Genomic DNA, 16,722 nt, shown 5'->3' with positions numbered 1-16,722 from the left:
AGGTTAGATAGGTACCTTTATTTAATTTCTCATTTTAAAGAAAGTATCCGTGCACTCTCTTGCTACAGCACTGAATTTACAGCATACATTATATGCTCGAGCCCCTGCATTGGGACACACCTTCTGAATCAGAGGCAAGAGTGTCACCACTGGCATCCAAGGCTGGCTGTTACTGAGTTTAATGTACTATTAAACAAGATTATCATATTAAAATATTAAACTATCATGGGAGCTCTACTCTTCCATACAGGAAAACAATGTACAAATTTACATATTTTATGAAACATGATTTGGTAACAGTAATGGAATTAGTGAAGGCTATTCACTTCCTATTGTATCTTCTGCAGCCACATTTGAGTTTGTTAGGCCATAAATAAGATATGTTGCATATTTCACACAGTTATTTCTTTATGTTTCAGCCAATATATCATCTGCAGGATTGATGTAAAGTCAATTCAGTGAAATTCACCTTAAAGTCTTCTTGGGATGTAGAAAGGAAAGAGCTCATAGAAGCATAGGAATCAGGAGTGGCAGTAGGCAATTCAGTTCTTCGGGCTAACTCCACCTGGCTGATCTTGCTATGGTTTCAACTCCACTTCCTGCCTGCTCCTCATAGACCTTTATCCCACTTTTCATGAGAAACATATCTACTTCTTTCTTGAATCTGCTGATTGATTCATTCTCCACTGCACTCTGGGGCAGTGAGTCCCTCAGACTCGTAACCCTCAGAGTAGTTTCTCTTCATCTCATTTTTGAACCCACCTCCTCTCCACTCTATACCCATGAACTCTTGTTCTAGTCTGCAAAGAAGGTTACCTCAGGTTACAACGTGACCTTGATCAGAGAGGCCAATGGACTGAGAAGTGACAGATGGAATTTAATTTAGATAAATGTGATAAATCTAAATGTTTATTTAGATAAATTGCTGCATTTTGGGAAAGGAAATCTTAGCAGGACATATACACTTAATGGTAAGGTCCTAGGGAGTGTTGCTGAACAAAGAGACCTTGGAGTGCAGGTTAATAGCTTCTTGAAAGTGGAGTCGCAGGTAGATAGGATAGTGAAGAAGGCGTTTGGTATGCTTTCCTTTATTGGTCAGAGTATTGGGTACAGGAGTTGGGAGGTCATGTTGAAGCTGTATAGGACATTGGTTAGGAATATTGTCTGCAATTCTGGTCTCCTTCCTATCGGAAGGATATTGTGAAACTTGAAAGAGTTCAGAAAAGATTTACAAGGATGTTGCCAGGGTTGGAGGATTTGAGGGAGAGGTTGAATATGCGAGGGCTGTTTTCCCTGGAGCGTCAGAGGCTGAGGGGTGACCGTATAGAGGTTTATAAATTCATGAGGGGCATGGATAGGATAAATAAACAAAGTATTTTCCCTGGAGTGGGAGAACTAGAGGCCATAGGTTCAGGCTGAGAGGGGAAACATATAAAAGAGACCTAAGGGACAACCTTTTCATGCAGAGGGTGGTATGTGTATGGAATAAGCTGTCAGAGAAACTAGTGGCAGCTAGTACAATTGTAACATTTAAAAAGGCATCTGGATGGGTATATGAATAGGAAGGGTTTGGAGGGATATGGGCTGGGTGCTGACAGGTGGGACTAGAATGGGTTGCGATATCTGGTCTATGGACAGGTTGGATGGAAGGGTCTGTTTCCATGCTGTACATCTCTATGACTCTGTAAATAGTAAAATGGTTATAAAAATCAGTAGGGTCAATTAGGGACCAAGTGGATTGATACATGAAAACCCAGTGGCATGGTATTCATGCAAAACTCTGCAGCTGCCTTGGACAAGGAGGTGGATGCTATCTTTACCATTGTGACAGGAGAGACTATTCAGTAACTCGAAGGGTTTTAAAATTGATGACATGGAAGTGTTAGATTGACTGTCAGTACTTAAAAGTTCACAAGGCTTTGGGATTGGATGCGCTACTGAAGGAAGTCAGAGTCGAATTTGTGGAGACACTGTCCATATCTCTTCAGTCTTCCTTAGACTCAAGGACTTCAAATTTGAAAATATTATGCTCTTGTTCAAAAAATGGTATAAGGATAAGACCAGCAATTAGACCAGTCAGTTTAACGTTAGTGGCGAGGCAACTCTTATAAACAAACAATGATTGTTTGTTTATATCCAAATCACATAAACATGTGCATTAATTAAGGAAAGCTATCATGGACTTCTTAAAGGAAAATCATGTTTAACTAACTTGGAATTTTTTTGAACATTTAACAAGGTATTGCAGCTGATGTGGCATTTTTGGACTTCCAGAAGCTGTTTTGTACCAGAAAACCTAACTGTAAGCAAAGTTAGACCTTATGAAATAAAAGGGATACTGGAAGGTGCACATAAAACTGGTTGAGTGATTAGAAACAGAGAATTTTGGTGTATAGATATTTTTAGATCTGGAGAAAGGTTTGCAGTTGAGATCCCCAGGGGTAGGTACTGGAACCTTTTTCAGAAATATATTAATGATCCTAATTCTTAATCATTAATTAATTTCAACTATACAGTTGAAAATTGCAAAGTCTGCAAATGATCTAAAACTTGTAAGCGTTGAGGTGGATAACGTAGAACTTCAAAGGGACATTGAGTAGTGGTGTGAGTAGATAGGTAAGTGGCTGATAGAACTTCAAGACAGGGAAGTAGATGGTGATATATTTTGGTAGCAAGAACATGAACAGGCAATATAAATTAAAAGATACTTTTCTAAAGGGTGCGCAAAAGCAAAGTGACCATGATATGTATGACCATACGTGATTAAAAGTGACAGAGCAGGTTGAGAGAGTACAATAAAGCATATGCTAAACTTTTATTAACAGGACAAGAGCAAGGAGGTTATGTTGAACTTGTATAAGACACTTAGATCTTAGCTGGAGTATTGTGAATAGTTTGAGGCAACACACTTCAGGAGGGACATAAATGCATTGCAGGGACATAGATGAGATTCACAGGATGGTTCCAGAAATGAGAAGCTTTAGTTGGAATGTCAGGTTGGATAACTCCTGGAGAGGTGAAGGTCAAGAGGAGAGCTGCTAAAAATTTCCCAAATCACGAGGGATCTGGAAAGAGGAAAGATGGAGGCAGATTGAATCAACAGGGAATTTTCAAGAGGGAATTAGATGACTACTTCAATAGAAATAACATGGGTTATGTGGAAAAGGCGAGGCTAACAACATTAGCTCATAATGCTCATTTGGAGAGGAACAGACATGATGGTCCGGAAGACGACCTTCTGCATCACAACAAGTCTGTGATTCTGTTTATTCTGTGTCATTGTCAGGGAGATAGTGAAGTTAGATGAGAAAATTCAAGCACATTAAAATAGGTTGGAAAGGTTTCAAGATATTTACATCCATTATTTAAAGGACTGATCTAGAAAGTCTATGAACAGTATTAAATGGAAATGCCGAGGTCTCAGACACCAGCAGGACAGCCAATGAGAGCCAAATGTCACCTCTTTTTGGGAAGGCTCACGGTTTTCAGTGTCAAGTGGACACCTCACTGACAGTGACGGGCCTTCCCTCTGATCAAGAGGCCGCCAACTTGAGTGAATGACTGTACCACCAGGAAGACAGTTGCTGCTGTTGGTACTACACTAACTCAAAAGCCCAGCATCTTTCTGGAACCCATGCCACACATGAGAAATGGTGGTGCAGAAGGGGTGCAGGGCAAAAAAAAGTCAGCAGCAAGGACTTGGGGTTACTCTCAGCATGCCCCTTGCATCTGATGCCAGGTCCTTTGATCAGGCACTGAGTGCCTTTGTACAAGGTACAACTCCTTCCTTCCTCCCAGGAACCTGTAAGCAACCAAGGATGTATTATCTTATCATTCTTCCTGCCTGGTGAGCTCCCTGCTTGACTTTGCGTTAATACCACTGATGGTGTGAACAGCACTAAGTGAGCAATTACTGCTTCCTACTATTGCAGCTCTGTTCGGGACCACTGACCTTTAAAGAAGAAATGCAAATACTGCTCAATTCACAGACTCAAGATTTCATTTTATTTAAGTGAAACAAACATCATTGTACATAAACTGACATTAAATAAAAGAAAGGCTATTAGTTTAAAACAAAAGCTTATAAATACTTATTCCTACTTTTACTCACCTCTTAAGACTTTCCTAATCTAAAAAACTTTTGAAAGCTCATTTACTTTTTCTGCAACTAACCCATAGATACACCATAGTGCGGCTCCTATATACATGACTACATATATACTCATATCAATTCTCCATAGAATTAATGTTCTTCTGAGACAGAAATCCTATTGAAGATCTTCTACTAAAGTTGACTACATGACCCTCCACTTTTTCTTTTACCAAGTCCACAACTGAGCCTTACAGAATAGTGAGAATGTGGAAGTGGAGAATATGTTTCTACTGGTAGTAGACATTCAGGACACAGCCTCACAGTGAAGGGACAACCCTTTTGAACTGAGAGGAGGAGGAATTTATTTAGCCAGATGGTGGTGACTCCGTGGAACTCACTGCCACAAAAGGCTCTGGAGGCCAAATCATTAGGTGTATTTAAGACAGAGAAAGATAGGTTCTTGATTAATAAGGGGATCAAGGTTAAAAGGGAGAAGTCAGGAGAATGGGATTGAGAAACATATCAGACATGATCGAATGGTGGAGCAGATTCAATGGGCTAAATGACCTAATTCTGCTCCTATATCTCACTGGCCTTCTATCAGCAAAGACGCACAGATGCATCAAATAGCTTTTCTTATCAAAACTGGTAGCTTTTAGCTCCTTTTATTGAGCTAATGAGAGACAGACCTGAAATGGATTGTCCATTGTTTTGCACTTTTAACTCAGGCTTTGAGATAAATATAGGTTACTTTTTAATTGCAATTAACTCCAACTTCAATTTTCTTGCTAATTCTATTGACTGAACTCTGGCTGCAAATCAGTCAGAAGGAAATCTTACCCCTCCAGAAAATTTTTTACAATTGACATAATCATTCTATTTCTTACCAAGTACAATAGAAGTTCATTGTTATAGCTTATTGTCTGAACCTTAGCCAACCCAAAATCCTGCCCAAAGATCCCAAACTGATAAAACTTTAATTCCCAATCTAAACATTATATTCCTGAAACTGAAATTTACATTCAAAGCACATGAATTATGCTTTATTTCTGCAACAGTATTATTCCAAATTATACAGTTGCGATGTGGATTTTCCCCTTTGCTGAGTCTCTGGAACACAGTAAACCTTTATAGGTACCTTACAGAACGCTATTAGATCCAGATGGACCACAATAGCTGCTAGGCGGAAATGGGTACTGCAGATGCTGGAGATTAGAATCAAAATTAGAGTGGTGCAGGAAAAGCACAGGAGGTCAGGCAGCATCTGAGGAGCAGGAAAATCGACTTTTTGGGCAAAAGCCCTTCATCAGGAAACTCACAATATCTGCTGTACACTATGCCTGTTCAGCAAAAGTCTTGGTTTGAAACAATGTGTGCTACTTTCGTACTTTTAATGCAGCAAACACCACCCTTATTTATATTTAATTTGGTAAAGGAAACACTTAGAGTCATACAGCATGTGAACAGATCCTTCAACACACCACTACTACGCTGCCCAACAAACACCAAGCCATTCTTAATCTCAATTACCTGCACTTGGTTCATAGCGTACAATGCCCTGGCATTTTAAGTGCTCATCCGATATTTCTTAAATGTTGCAAGGGTATCTGCCTCCATCACCCTCTTCCATATTTCTATCACCTTCCGGGTGAAATATTTTTTCCTCAGATTTCCTCTAAACCACTTACTCCTCATCTTAAACGTATGCCCTCTGGTCTCTGCCACAGGGAAACTATTCTGATGATCTACTCTGTCTAGGCCTTTCAATTTTATGTACCTCAATCTTGAGATGTTTCTTCAATCACTCGTTCCAATATCAAATAAGATTTGCCTTTATCAAGAGGGTTTTCTTTTCAGAAATGGGAAAGAGATCAGGTAGATAGTTTGTTCTTAGAAGGCTTTCCTCCAAATGGACCAGATAAAGCAAGAACCTCTCCAAACCAGTCATTGTTCATAAAAAAAAAGCCCCAGTAGGGGTCTACACCAAACCATACAGTTATCACCAGCCATGTGATTCACAGAAAACCTTGCTAAAAATGAAACTCTAACGTCCACAGTGAACTTGTGCAGACTGCTTCCTTAAAAAAAAATCACTCCAGGTATTTCCATCAATTCTGCAATAAATCAGTTTTCCACAATTCTTCAAAACTTAATTCCTCCAAGTAGTGTTAAATATAAAATGTCTTTGTAAGAGTGTAATGCATCTGCCCACATCTCACCTTCATCTCATCCCACAATCTCTTCTGGTTTATACAATGAACATGGTCTAAGTATGCACTATTATCCTCCTGCCTGCCCTCACCACAGCACCCCTTTATGTTTGCAGATATCCAAGAGCTACTACCTTGGCCAAGTAATAGCGTGACAGTGAAGAGGGCAAATAATCACCGCCACACTCTCACAGAGAAGCGACCTGCAAGTGGTGAGATGTTGAGGCACGAGTAGCCTGTAGACAGGGGAGGGGGGACAAGGACTGAGTGGGTGTTGGGTCTTTGGAATGTGAGGTCACACATGGAGGACCCAGGTTGGACAGCCACGCTGCGACCACCGGGGTGGCATTGTGCAGCAGCTCTACGCGGGCACCTGCGAAGGCACTGAGGGGATGCAAAAGGTGTGAGTGGATGAGTTCTTGTGAAGAATTTTCTAACAAGATCAGGAAAAATATGCATATCAAAAGCAATTGTTAATTAATGACATATTAACATGCAAATATGTATTAATTATCTCCCAGCTGTTTCCAATATCCTTACTTAGCTATTCAAACATTTAATTCATTGAGAAAGTGTACTTTGAACTTGCAAATATACATAGCAATGGAAAACAAGAGCATCACAGAGCAATAAATTAGCATGCTTACACTTATCTTTCTTCCTTTGGACAATTAAAATATAAACCTTAAGTATTAAATTACAGGGTTGCATTAATACCATTTTAATTCGTTATTTTGAAGACAATATTATTGGTAAACAAATGAGCATTTATGAGTCTGTGTTTACCCATTTTTCTTTCCATTCTATTTACACTACTTTGTCAAAAAGGAAGGAAGCTATATAGACCACCCGGCACAAGGGCATTGGAAATGACATCAGTACACTCTTGACCCGCAAAGTTGTCCCGACTAACATCCATCTTCTTGTGCCAAAATTGGGAGAGCTGTTGAACAGACTTTTTAAGCAGCAGCCAGAAATAGTGATGTAGGCAAAGTCCCAACTCCACAATCAGCAGAACATACCCATCACAGCTGGTAGCACAGTGCTCTGCAGTTCAGAAGGAGTTGCCTTTTGAATCCTCAACGTTGAATCCAAATTCCATGAAGTCGTCAGCATCAAGTCAAACATGAGCAAGAAAACCTCCTGTTTATCAAATACTGCTCTCCTTCAGTAGATTTGATTTATTCTTGTCTCATGTACTAAAGTATCTTTGGCATACAAAGCATAGGGTAATTGAACAGAACTAGGCATACAAAGTGAATTCAGTACTTGTCTAAGTTGATGACCACTAGAATGCAGCGAGTGAAGAACACACAGAACACATTCTGGCTAGGGGACTTCAATGTCCATTACTAAAACTGTAATGTCATTTCTGACCAAACCCTAAAGGACACAAATTGGATCTGTGGTAGGTGTGAGAAAATCAACAAGGGGGAAAAACCTGACAAAGTTATGCAGAGTCAAAGTCCTGCATTCATATGAGGGAAATCATTCACGGCGTTCTCCAATGCTAAGCTGTACAGATTTCAAATGGATCTATCAACTCAAAACTTGGCAGTTATGAGATGCTGTGGACCATCAGCAGCAGCAGAATAGTATTCAATCACAATGTGTAACCTCACAGCTTGGCTTATCTTTCACACCACCATCCCCATCAAACCATGGGAACAACTCTGGGTTCAATACAGAGTGCAGAAGTAGCACTAGGTATATCTAAAAATAAGGTGTCAACCAAGTGAGGGCATAAACACACTTACTGCTAAGCAAAGAACGCAACGTTCAAGTCACAAAGCCATACAATCACGTAAACAACAAATGAGATCAAAACTCTGTAGACCTGTCACATCCAGTCATGAATGATGGTGCATAATTAAACAAGTAATGACAGGAAAAGACTGCACAAACAACTCAATAACTGGGGTGCCCAGCACGTCACTGCAAAAGTCATTGCTGTAGCATTTACAAACATTTTCAGCTGCAGCTCTCAATGAGAGTACTGGTCCAGCTTACCCTCTCCCTGATGTTCCCAACATCACTAATGCCCATTTCTAGCCAATCCAATTCACTCTATGTGTTACCACAAAAAGAACGAAGGCACTGGATATTGCAAAGACTACTACACATTGTGGTTGAATGCTAATCTGCTGCTGCTGCTGATGACACCATTCCAGCAGTAGTACTGAAAAATTCAGCTCCACGACCAGCTGTGCCCATCTAAGCAATTCTATTATAGCTACAATACTGGCATCAACCACTCTTATTGCCCAGTTATGCCCTGTTCAGCAAAAGCAGGACAAATCCATCCCAGCCAATTACTAGCCCCAACAGTCAGCTTTCAACAATAGCAAAGTGATGGGAAGTATCATCAACAGTGTTATCAAGTGGCACTTTCAGAGAAATATCCTGCTCACTGATGCTCAGTTGGAGTTTTACTTGGGCCTCCCTACTCCTGACCTCATTACAGCTTTAGTTCAACTTGTACAAAAGAGTTAATCTTCAGAGATGAGACCAAAATGACTGCCCTTGACATCAAAGCAGCATTTGAATGAACGCAGCATCAAAGAGCCTTTGTTAAAATTGACAGCAATGACAATGGGGCTGGGGGATGGAGGGGGCAGCAGGTGGGAGTCTCCACTGGTTGCAGCCATACTTAGCATGTGGAAGATGATATTGTGGTTGGAAGCCAATCATACTCACTCCCTACATCACTGCAGGAGTTCCTCAGGAGCGTGTCTTAGGGTGCTTTATCAATGACCTTCCCTCTATCATAAGATCAGATTTTGAACTGCTTGCAGTTAGTCACACAGCGTTCACCACCATCTGTGACTCCTCACAAACTGGGCATTCCATATGCATAAGCAGCAAAACCTGAGCAACATTCAGGATCAGGCCTATAAGTATTAAGTAACATTCCTGGCATGAAAGTTTTTTAAAATTCGTTCACAGGATGAGGGCATCATCATCTGGGCCAGAATCTATTGCCAATTACCCTCTATGCAATTAGGAATTTAGAGTCAACAACTGAGGGTCTGAAGTCACATGTATGCCAGACAAAGTAAGGAGGGCAGTTTCCTTCCCTGCAGGATATTAGTGAACCAAATGAGCTTTTCCAACAATCATGGTCACTATTAGATTCTTAAAACCAGATTTTTTATTGAATTCAAATTCTACCATCTGCCATGGAGGGATTTGAACAGTTGTCCCCAGAATATTATCTGGGTCTCTGGATTAACAGTCCAATGATAATACCAGTAGGCCATCACCTCTGCTAATTACGGCCAGGCAATGACCATCTTCAACAAATGAAATTGAACCAACCATGTAAATCCTACAGGAGATCAGAAGTTGGGAACTCTTGTGGTAAATAACTGTCCTCCTGACCCCGCAAAGCCTGTCCACAAGGCACAACTCATGAATGTGATGGAGTTCTCTCAGTTTGCCTGGATGGTGCAGCTCCAACAACCAACAAAGACAAACTATCCTGCTTGATTGGGATCCCATCCAGCACCTTTAACAGTCACTCCTTTCACCAGAAATGCACAGTGACAGCAATGTGTACCATACACATACACGCATTATGTGTAATTTTTTTTTTTAAAAACTGATTAATGTGTGCTTTAAAACAACTTAGTTCCATTGCAAATTGGGATGCAATTATAGGGATAAAAAAAAGTCTTTCCACTTTTCTGGAAACTGCACTCCTAGAGAAGGTGCTACATGGACAGACACACAAAATAACACCTAAATCATGTTAGTGAGGTGTCTGCACAGATTTTGTTTCCCACAAAGCTGCAGAATTTATGCAAGCTTGAAATTTAAAAGACTGAAATATTGTTTCTCTCCAGTTCCTTCCAAACATTCATAACAGCACAGCTGAACTCTGCAACTGCTGCAAAATTTTATACTTGGATTTCAAAACCTAGAATAGAGTGATCAGAGAATTTAAATAACACAGGTTCAGGTGAAAGGAATTTTCTAATGTTCTTTTATTCACTGAAGGTAAAACACTTAATATTCACCAATTATGGACCATTTGAGCTCATGAAAGATCACAGCAATGTGGCTTCATCGCCATCTGCAGTTCTTTTTATTCATCAGCGATCATCACTTTCTAATTTTCCCATCTCAAAGTACAGTAGAATACTGGTGTTAAATAAGTAACACAAATAAATGCAGGATTGTTTGTCGTCAAGTTATGTTTACATTTATTTTGATTATGGACTTGAACATCTGCAAGTTCTCAATTGTGTGCAATACTGTGAAAGAAGCTCCCATCCCTCTTTGAAAATGTTTGCTACTTGCTGACCAATAACAATTTTTGACAGAATTTTTAGGGAAAGCCAAAGGAAGGCACCTTAGTGCCCATTTTTGGACAGTATGAGGTTGCTCAAGCAACCAAAATGGAATCAGCAATATACATTTGATTTCAAACAGAAAGACACCCATCAATATATTTGAGAATGGGGCTAAAGCATATACTCATGTCTAACATCCCAGGAGCTAGTTGAGATGATCATGACACTTGTGTGCAATCTGATTTGATGACAATGCTGCATATTCCAACCCATTCTTACACTCATACAAATGAACACTATGATGAGCAGCATTTAGATTCCCCAATAATGCAAATTAAAGCGATCAACTACCTATAAGTTGGTTGATCTTTTATTTCTGAACAGCATTGTACTTCTACGAATTTCGGTGCTTTTCAAGATTGCTTACAATTTGTTATGAAGTTATAGAAGAGTACACTACAAGCTGGCACAGCCTTAGAGAGGCTCAGAGAGTTCTGAATAAGGTAACAATGTAACGCTTGGTTGAAACAAATAGCAGCAGATGGCTTCAAATTCAGCCAATCAGTTTAAATTATGCCTTAAGATGCCAAAATCCAATCAAACTTGATTTTAGTATTTTGATAATATTAAAATCAGTGAAGCAATCTGATGTTTTGGGGTATAAAAATCAGACATTTTGAATACAGTTAGGGGGAGAACTACTGGCAGTCTGTACTTGTTGGTGGCTTGGCAGAACAGCTTTCTCAAAGGCACAGCAGAACATCAAAAAGACGACAAAGGAAAATCTGCAGAGGAAGATACAAAGAGAAGATTCAACAGCTGACGGTTTTGGAAAGTTGAATTATTATGTAAATCTTAATTGGGATTTTTCTTTATCAGATTAGTATTGTAGAGTGGGAGGTAAAATATAGGGGTAAGAGAAAGGAGTTGTAAATAGTTGCTGGTTTTACTATTCTCTGTTGGACTTAAAGAATAAAGTTGTTAATTTTTACTTTAAATAGTGATCTCTAGGATAGCTCTTTGCCTCTCGAATTGTAACAGATTACAGCACGGGCTGAATCTTTTCCGTGTCGTTACAAGTTTTAATGATGTGCTGGAAACTGTGCGGCAAGGAACGGATTTAAAAAGATTTCTGTTTGGACGAATTGCTCCAAACAGAGTCTGTGCTCATTAGATTTCTTCCTGGGGATAAGCATCGCTGAGAGAATGAAGAAAGCCCATGCAGAGCAAGATAAGCTGCAATAAATGGAAGGAAGAGCAGGAGCTGAAGGTCACTACATAGCTGTCCACTTCCACACAGAGTATCGAAGGAGGAAATTTTCTACCCAAAATTCAATGATGATATTCCCTTACGACATCTATGCTTCACCAAAAACTGTTCACAATCTGCCAATTGCTGCAGCCATGACTCCAAGCTCACATCTTGGCACCAACTACATCGCCAAGTGATTGCAGCTCTTAACTGCTAAGGACCTGACTTCTTTTAAGAGCTGCTGGGTCCACTATTTTTCATTATTTGTATAAATGATTGGTTAAGGTTATCTCAGAATACATTGGAACCTTGATCAGATGGGTCAATAGGCCAAGAAGTGGCAGATGGAGTTAAATTTAGATAAACATGAGGTGCTGCATTTTGAAAAGGCAAATCAGGGCAGGACTTATACATTTAATGGTAGGGCCCTGCGGAGTGTTGCTGAAAAAAAGAGATCTAGGACTGCAGGTGCATAGTTCCTTGAAAGTGGCAGGTAGGCAGGGTGGTGAAGGAGGCATTTGATTGGTCAGTATATTGAGTGTAGAAGTGGGATGTCATGTTGCAGCTGTACAGCACATTGGTTAGGCCACTTTTAGAATACTACATTCAATTCTGGTCTCCCTGTTGCAGGAAAGATGTTGGTAAACTTGAAAAGGTTTCAGAAAAGATTTACAAAATGTTGCTGGGGTTAGAGGGTTTGAGCTAAAGGAAGAGGCTGGAACTATTCTTACTGAAGCATCAAAAGCTGAGGAGTGATCTTATAGAGGTTTATAAAATCATGAAGACATGGATAGCCAAGGTCTTTTTCCCAGGGTAGAGGAATCCAAAACTAGAGGGTATAGGTTTAAGGTGAGAGGGAAAAGACTTAAAAGGGACCTGAGGGGAGAGGATTCAAGATGGCGGCGACACAATAGGTCTGAGTCTGCTGAGCTCTGCCTGGTCACAAAGTGGGGTACCTACCCACCCCTCAGTTTTAAACTATTAAAAATAGCTTTTTTTCCCAGTTGCTATAGTCATTTTGCACCAAACTTTAGCAGTTTGGTACATTCTAAAATGACTAAAGGTAAAGGATCACAGAGTTCACAACAGGTAGGTAGTCAGAAGAATATTCAATTGCTGGGCTTCCCGAACGGGAGGAGGAAGACCAGCTTGTTGACATTTTGGAGCAATGGCTCCCATAACTGCTGAAACCAGAGTCTGAGTTAGGCCGGGTGCGGGTCAAGTGGACCCGCCAAGTTGCTGTTCACGGGCCCGGGTCAGACGAACGCCCCGCCCGTTCCTAGTACGACTCCAGCAAAGCAAATGTTGCTGGCGACCTCCAGAGTTTTGGGGAAGGATCCCCAAGCTATGGTATACAAGGGATCCAAAATAATGCTGTTCCAGGACCTCTCTCCGGTTGTGGTATGCAAGAGGAAGGTGTTGATGAAGTAAAGAAGCGTCTAAGGGATTTAAATATTCAGTATTCCATGAGATATCTGGCAACGCTGAGCTTCAGTTACGGAGGGTCTGTGTATAACTTTGGATCGCCAGAAAAAGCAAAAGAGTTTTTGGATGCTCTCAAATAGACTGAAGGACTTGAACAATATAGATAATTACTTTATTTTACTCCTATTTTCCTCCTCTTTCCCCCCAAACTCTTTTTCATCCTTCCTTGGGGGGTGGGGGGGTCTTCCTTTTAACTCTTATTTATAACTTGCTTGGCTTATCTGGTTGTAGGGGGATGTTTTTGAGTTTTCCCTTAATATTTGCTGGGATTGTAATTTTATATATTTTATTTCATGTTGCTGCTTCGTTAAGAATGTCCAGGGTAATAATATGGAGGGTTGGTTGCCCACTTTTAATTTCTGTATTAAGACATTGGTATTTGTTTATCTTACTTTGTGATGTCTGGGCCGTGGGCATGGCTCTAGCAGGAAGGACTAATGGTGGGATTATTGGATGGTAGGAGTGCCCCCTGGAAATAAGGGGGAAAGTGTCCTTTTAGTTATGTCTTATATTATCATTTCTTAGGAGTAGTTCTTAGTAGTTTTGATTTAGCTGTTTCAAAGGTTGTATTTTTAAATTTACGTAAATTGTTTTTGGTTTCTACTCAATGCTTTTTAAGTGGTGTTCTTCCTCCTGGGGGCTCTCGGACTTTCTTGAATGATCGTGGCTAGCCATTTGTTTAAATGGTGCACCTAGAATGTTAAAGGGAGCCACTTGCCAAGTAAAAGGAAAAAGATACTATCAAGTCTTTAAAAAAAAAGCTGATATAGCCCTTTTGCAGGAGACATGTCTAATTGATGAGGAGCCTTTGCAAATAGCTTTGGCAAATAGAATTAAGGAGAATCCAAAGGGATTTTACAAATATATTAAGGACAAAAGGGTAACTAGGGAGAGAATAGGGCCCCTCAAAGATCAGCAAGGCGGCCTTTATGTGGAGCCACAGAAAACGGGGGAGATAATAAATGAATATTTTGCATCAATATTTACTGTGGAAAAGGATATGGAAGATATAGACTGTAGGGAAATAGATAGTGACATCTTGCAAACTGTCCAGATTACAGAGGAGGAAGTGCTGGATGTCTTGAAATGGTTAAAGGTGGATAAATCCCCAGGACCTGATCAGGTGTACCCGAGAACTCTGTGGGAAGCTAGAGAAGTGATTGCTGGGCCTCTTGCTGAGATATTTGTATCATCGATGGTCACAAGTGAGGTACCGGAAGACTGGGAGTTAGCAAACGTGGTGCCACTGTTTAAGAAGGGCGGTAAAGACAAGTCAGGGAACTATAGACCTGTGAACCTGACCTCAGTGGTGGGCAAGTTGTTGGAGGGAATCTTGAGGGACAGGATGTACAAGTATTTGGAAAGGCAAGGACTGATTAGGGATAGTCAACATGGCTTTATGCATGGGAAATCATGTCTCACAAACTTGATTGAGTTTTTTGACGTAACAAAGAAGATTGATGAGGGCAGAGCAGTAGATGGGATCTATATGGACTTCAGTAAGGTGTTCGACAAGGTTCCCCATGGGAGACTGACTAGCAAGGTTAGATCTCATGGAGTACAGGGAGAACTAGCCATTTAGATACAGAACTGACCCAAAGGTAGAAGACAGAGGGTGGTGGTGGAGGGTTGTTTTTCAGACTGGAGGCCTGTGACCAGTGGAGTGCCACAAGGACCGGTGCTGGGTCCTCTATTTTTTTGTTATTTACATAAATGATTTGGATGCGAGCATAAGAGGTACAGTTAGTAAGTTTGCAGATGATACCAAAATTGGAGGTGTAGTGGACAGCGAAGAGAGTTACCTCAGATTACAACAGGATCTGGACCAGATGGGCCAATAGGCTGAGAAGTGGCAGATGGAGTTTAATTCAGATAAATGCGAGGTGCTGCATTTTGGGAAAGCAAATCTTAGCAGGACTTATACACTTAATGGTAAGGTCCTAGGGAGTGTTGCTGAACAAAGAGACCTTGGAGTGCAGGTTCATAGCTCCTTGAAAGTGGAATTGCAGGTAGATAGGATAGTGAAGTAGGCATTTGGTATGCTTTCCTTTATTGGTCAGAGTATGGAGTGCAGGAGTTGGGAGTTTATGTTGCGGCTGTACAGGACATTGGTTAGGCTACTGTTGGAATATTGCATGCAATTCTGGTCTCCTTCCTATCGGAAAGATGTTGTGAAACTTGAAAGGGTTCAGAAAAGATTTACAAGGATGTTGCCAGAGTTGGAGGATCTGAGCTACAGGGAGAGGCTGAACAGGCTGGGGCTGTTTTCCCTGGACCGTCAGAGGCTGAGGGGTGACCTTATAGAGGTTTACAAAATTATGAGGGGCATGGATAGGATAAATAGACAACGTCATTTCCCTGGAATGGGTGAGTCCAGAACTAGAGAGCATAGGTTTAGGGTGAGAGGGGAAAGATATAAAAGAGACCTAAGGGGCAACTTTTTCACGCAGAGGGTGGTACGTCTATGGAATGAGCTACCAGAAGATGTGTTGGAGGCTGGTACAATTGCAATATTTAAGAGGCATTTGGATGGGTATAGGAATAGGAAGGGTTTGGAGGGATATGGGCCGGGTGCTGACAGGTGGGACTAGATTGGGTTGGGATATCTGGTCAGCATGGACAGGTTGGGCCGAAAGGTCTGTTTTCATGCTGTACATCTCTATGATTCTATGACTCTTTGAAGCTGCAGCAGGGAGGATTTGGTCAGGTGTTGTTTTCATCTTTCAATCTGAAAAATAGGGGAATGGCCATTCTTATCCAGAAGAATCTTCCATTCCAAACGTTAAGCCAGATAAAAGAGGAGTCCGGATGGTATATATTACTTAAAGCTCTAATATATGGAGAGGAGTATGGGATTTTGAACGTATATTGCACCCCCTCAGGGAGATTTTAATTGTATTATCGATCCCAAGGTGGACAGAAGACCTAGGAGCCCTGTGGGTATAAGTCTGAGATCTAGGCAGTTGGCCGATCCGAATAGGGAGTTGGGACTGGCAGATGTGTGGAGGTGTCTTCGCCCTAAGAGTAGAGATTTTACTTTTTATTCTAACCCACACAAGGGTCATACCAGAATCAATAGTTTTTTTTGTCCCTTCAACCTTTCTGAATTAGATAATATCTTGCGAAACAGGGAATATAGCTATTTCTGACCACGCAAAGTGTATATGGAGGTCAAGACTAGTGGTGACAATTTGGGCTTCCGGCATTGGCGTATGAACCCTTTCCTATTGAAGGATAGTAAGTTCATAGAATACTTCTTACAGGAATTTAAAGCTTTCTGGGACGTTAACTCAGGTGATATGGGAGACTGCTAAGGCATATGCATGTGGCGTGATTATCTCATATTCTGCGACTCAGAAAAGATAAAAGGGAGAACAACAGTATCTG

General features: G+C 40.8%; 1 protein-coding gene across 3 annotated transcripts in view; it reads right to left on the bottom strand.

Moving 5' to 3' along the window:
• hhat (hedgehog acyltransferase) overlaps window positions 1-16,722 on the bottom strand; it is a 264,425-nt gene that overhangs the window by 144,242 nt on the left and 103,461 nt on the right. The window lies entirely within an intron of this gene.

The sequence above is a fragment of the Chiloscyllium punctatum genome, chromosome 11 (assembly GCF_047496795.1).
Source record: "Chiloscyllium punctatum isolate Juve2018m chromosome 11, sChiPun1.3, whole genome shotgun sequence".
Classification (NCBI taxonomy): domain Eukaryota; kingdom Metazoa; phylum Chordata; class Chondrichthyes; order Orectolobiformes; family Hemiscylliidae; genus Chiloscyllium; species Chiloscyllium punctatum.
Note: the sequence above shows the minus strand (reverse complement) of the source record. Positions and strands in the feature narration are given on the sequence as shown.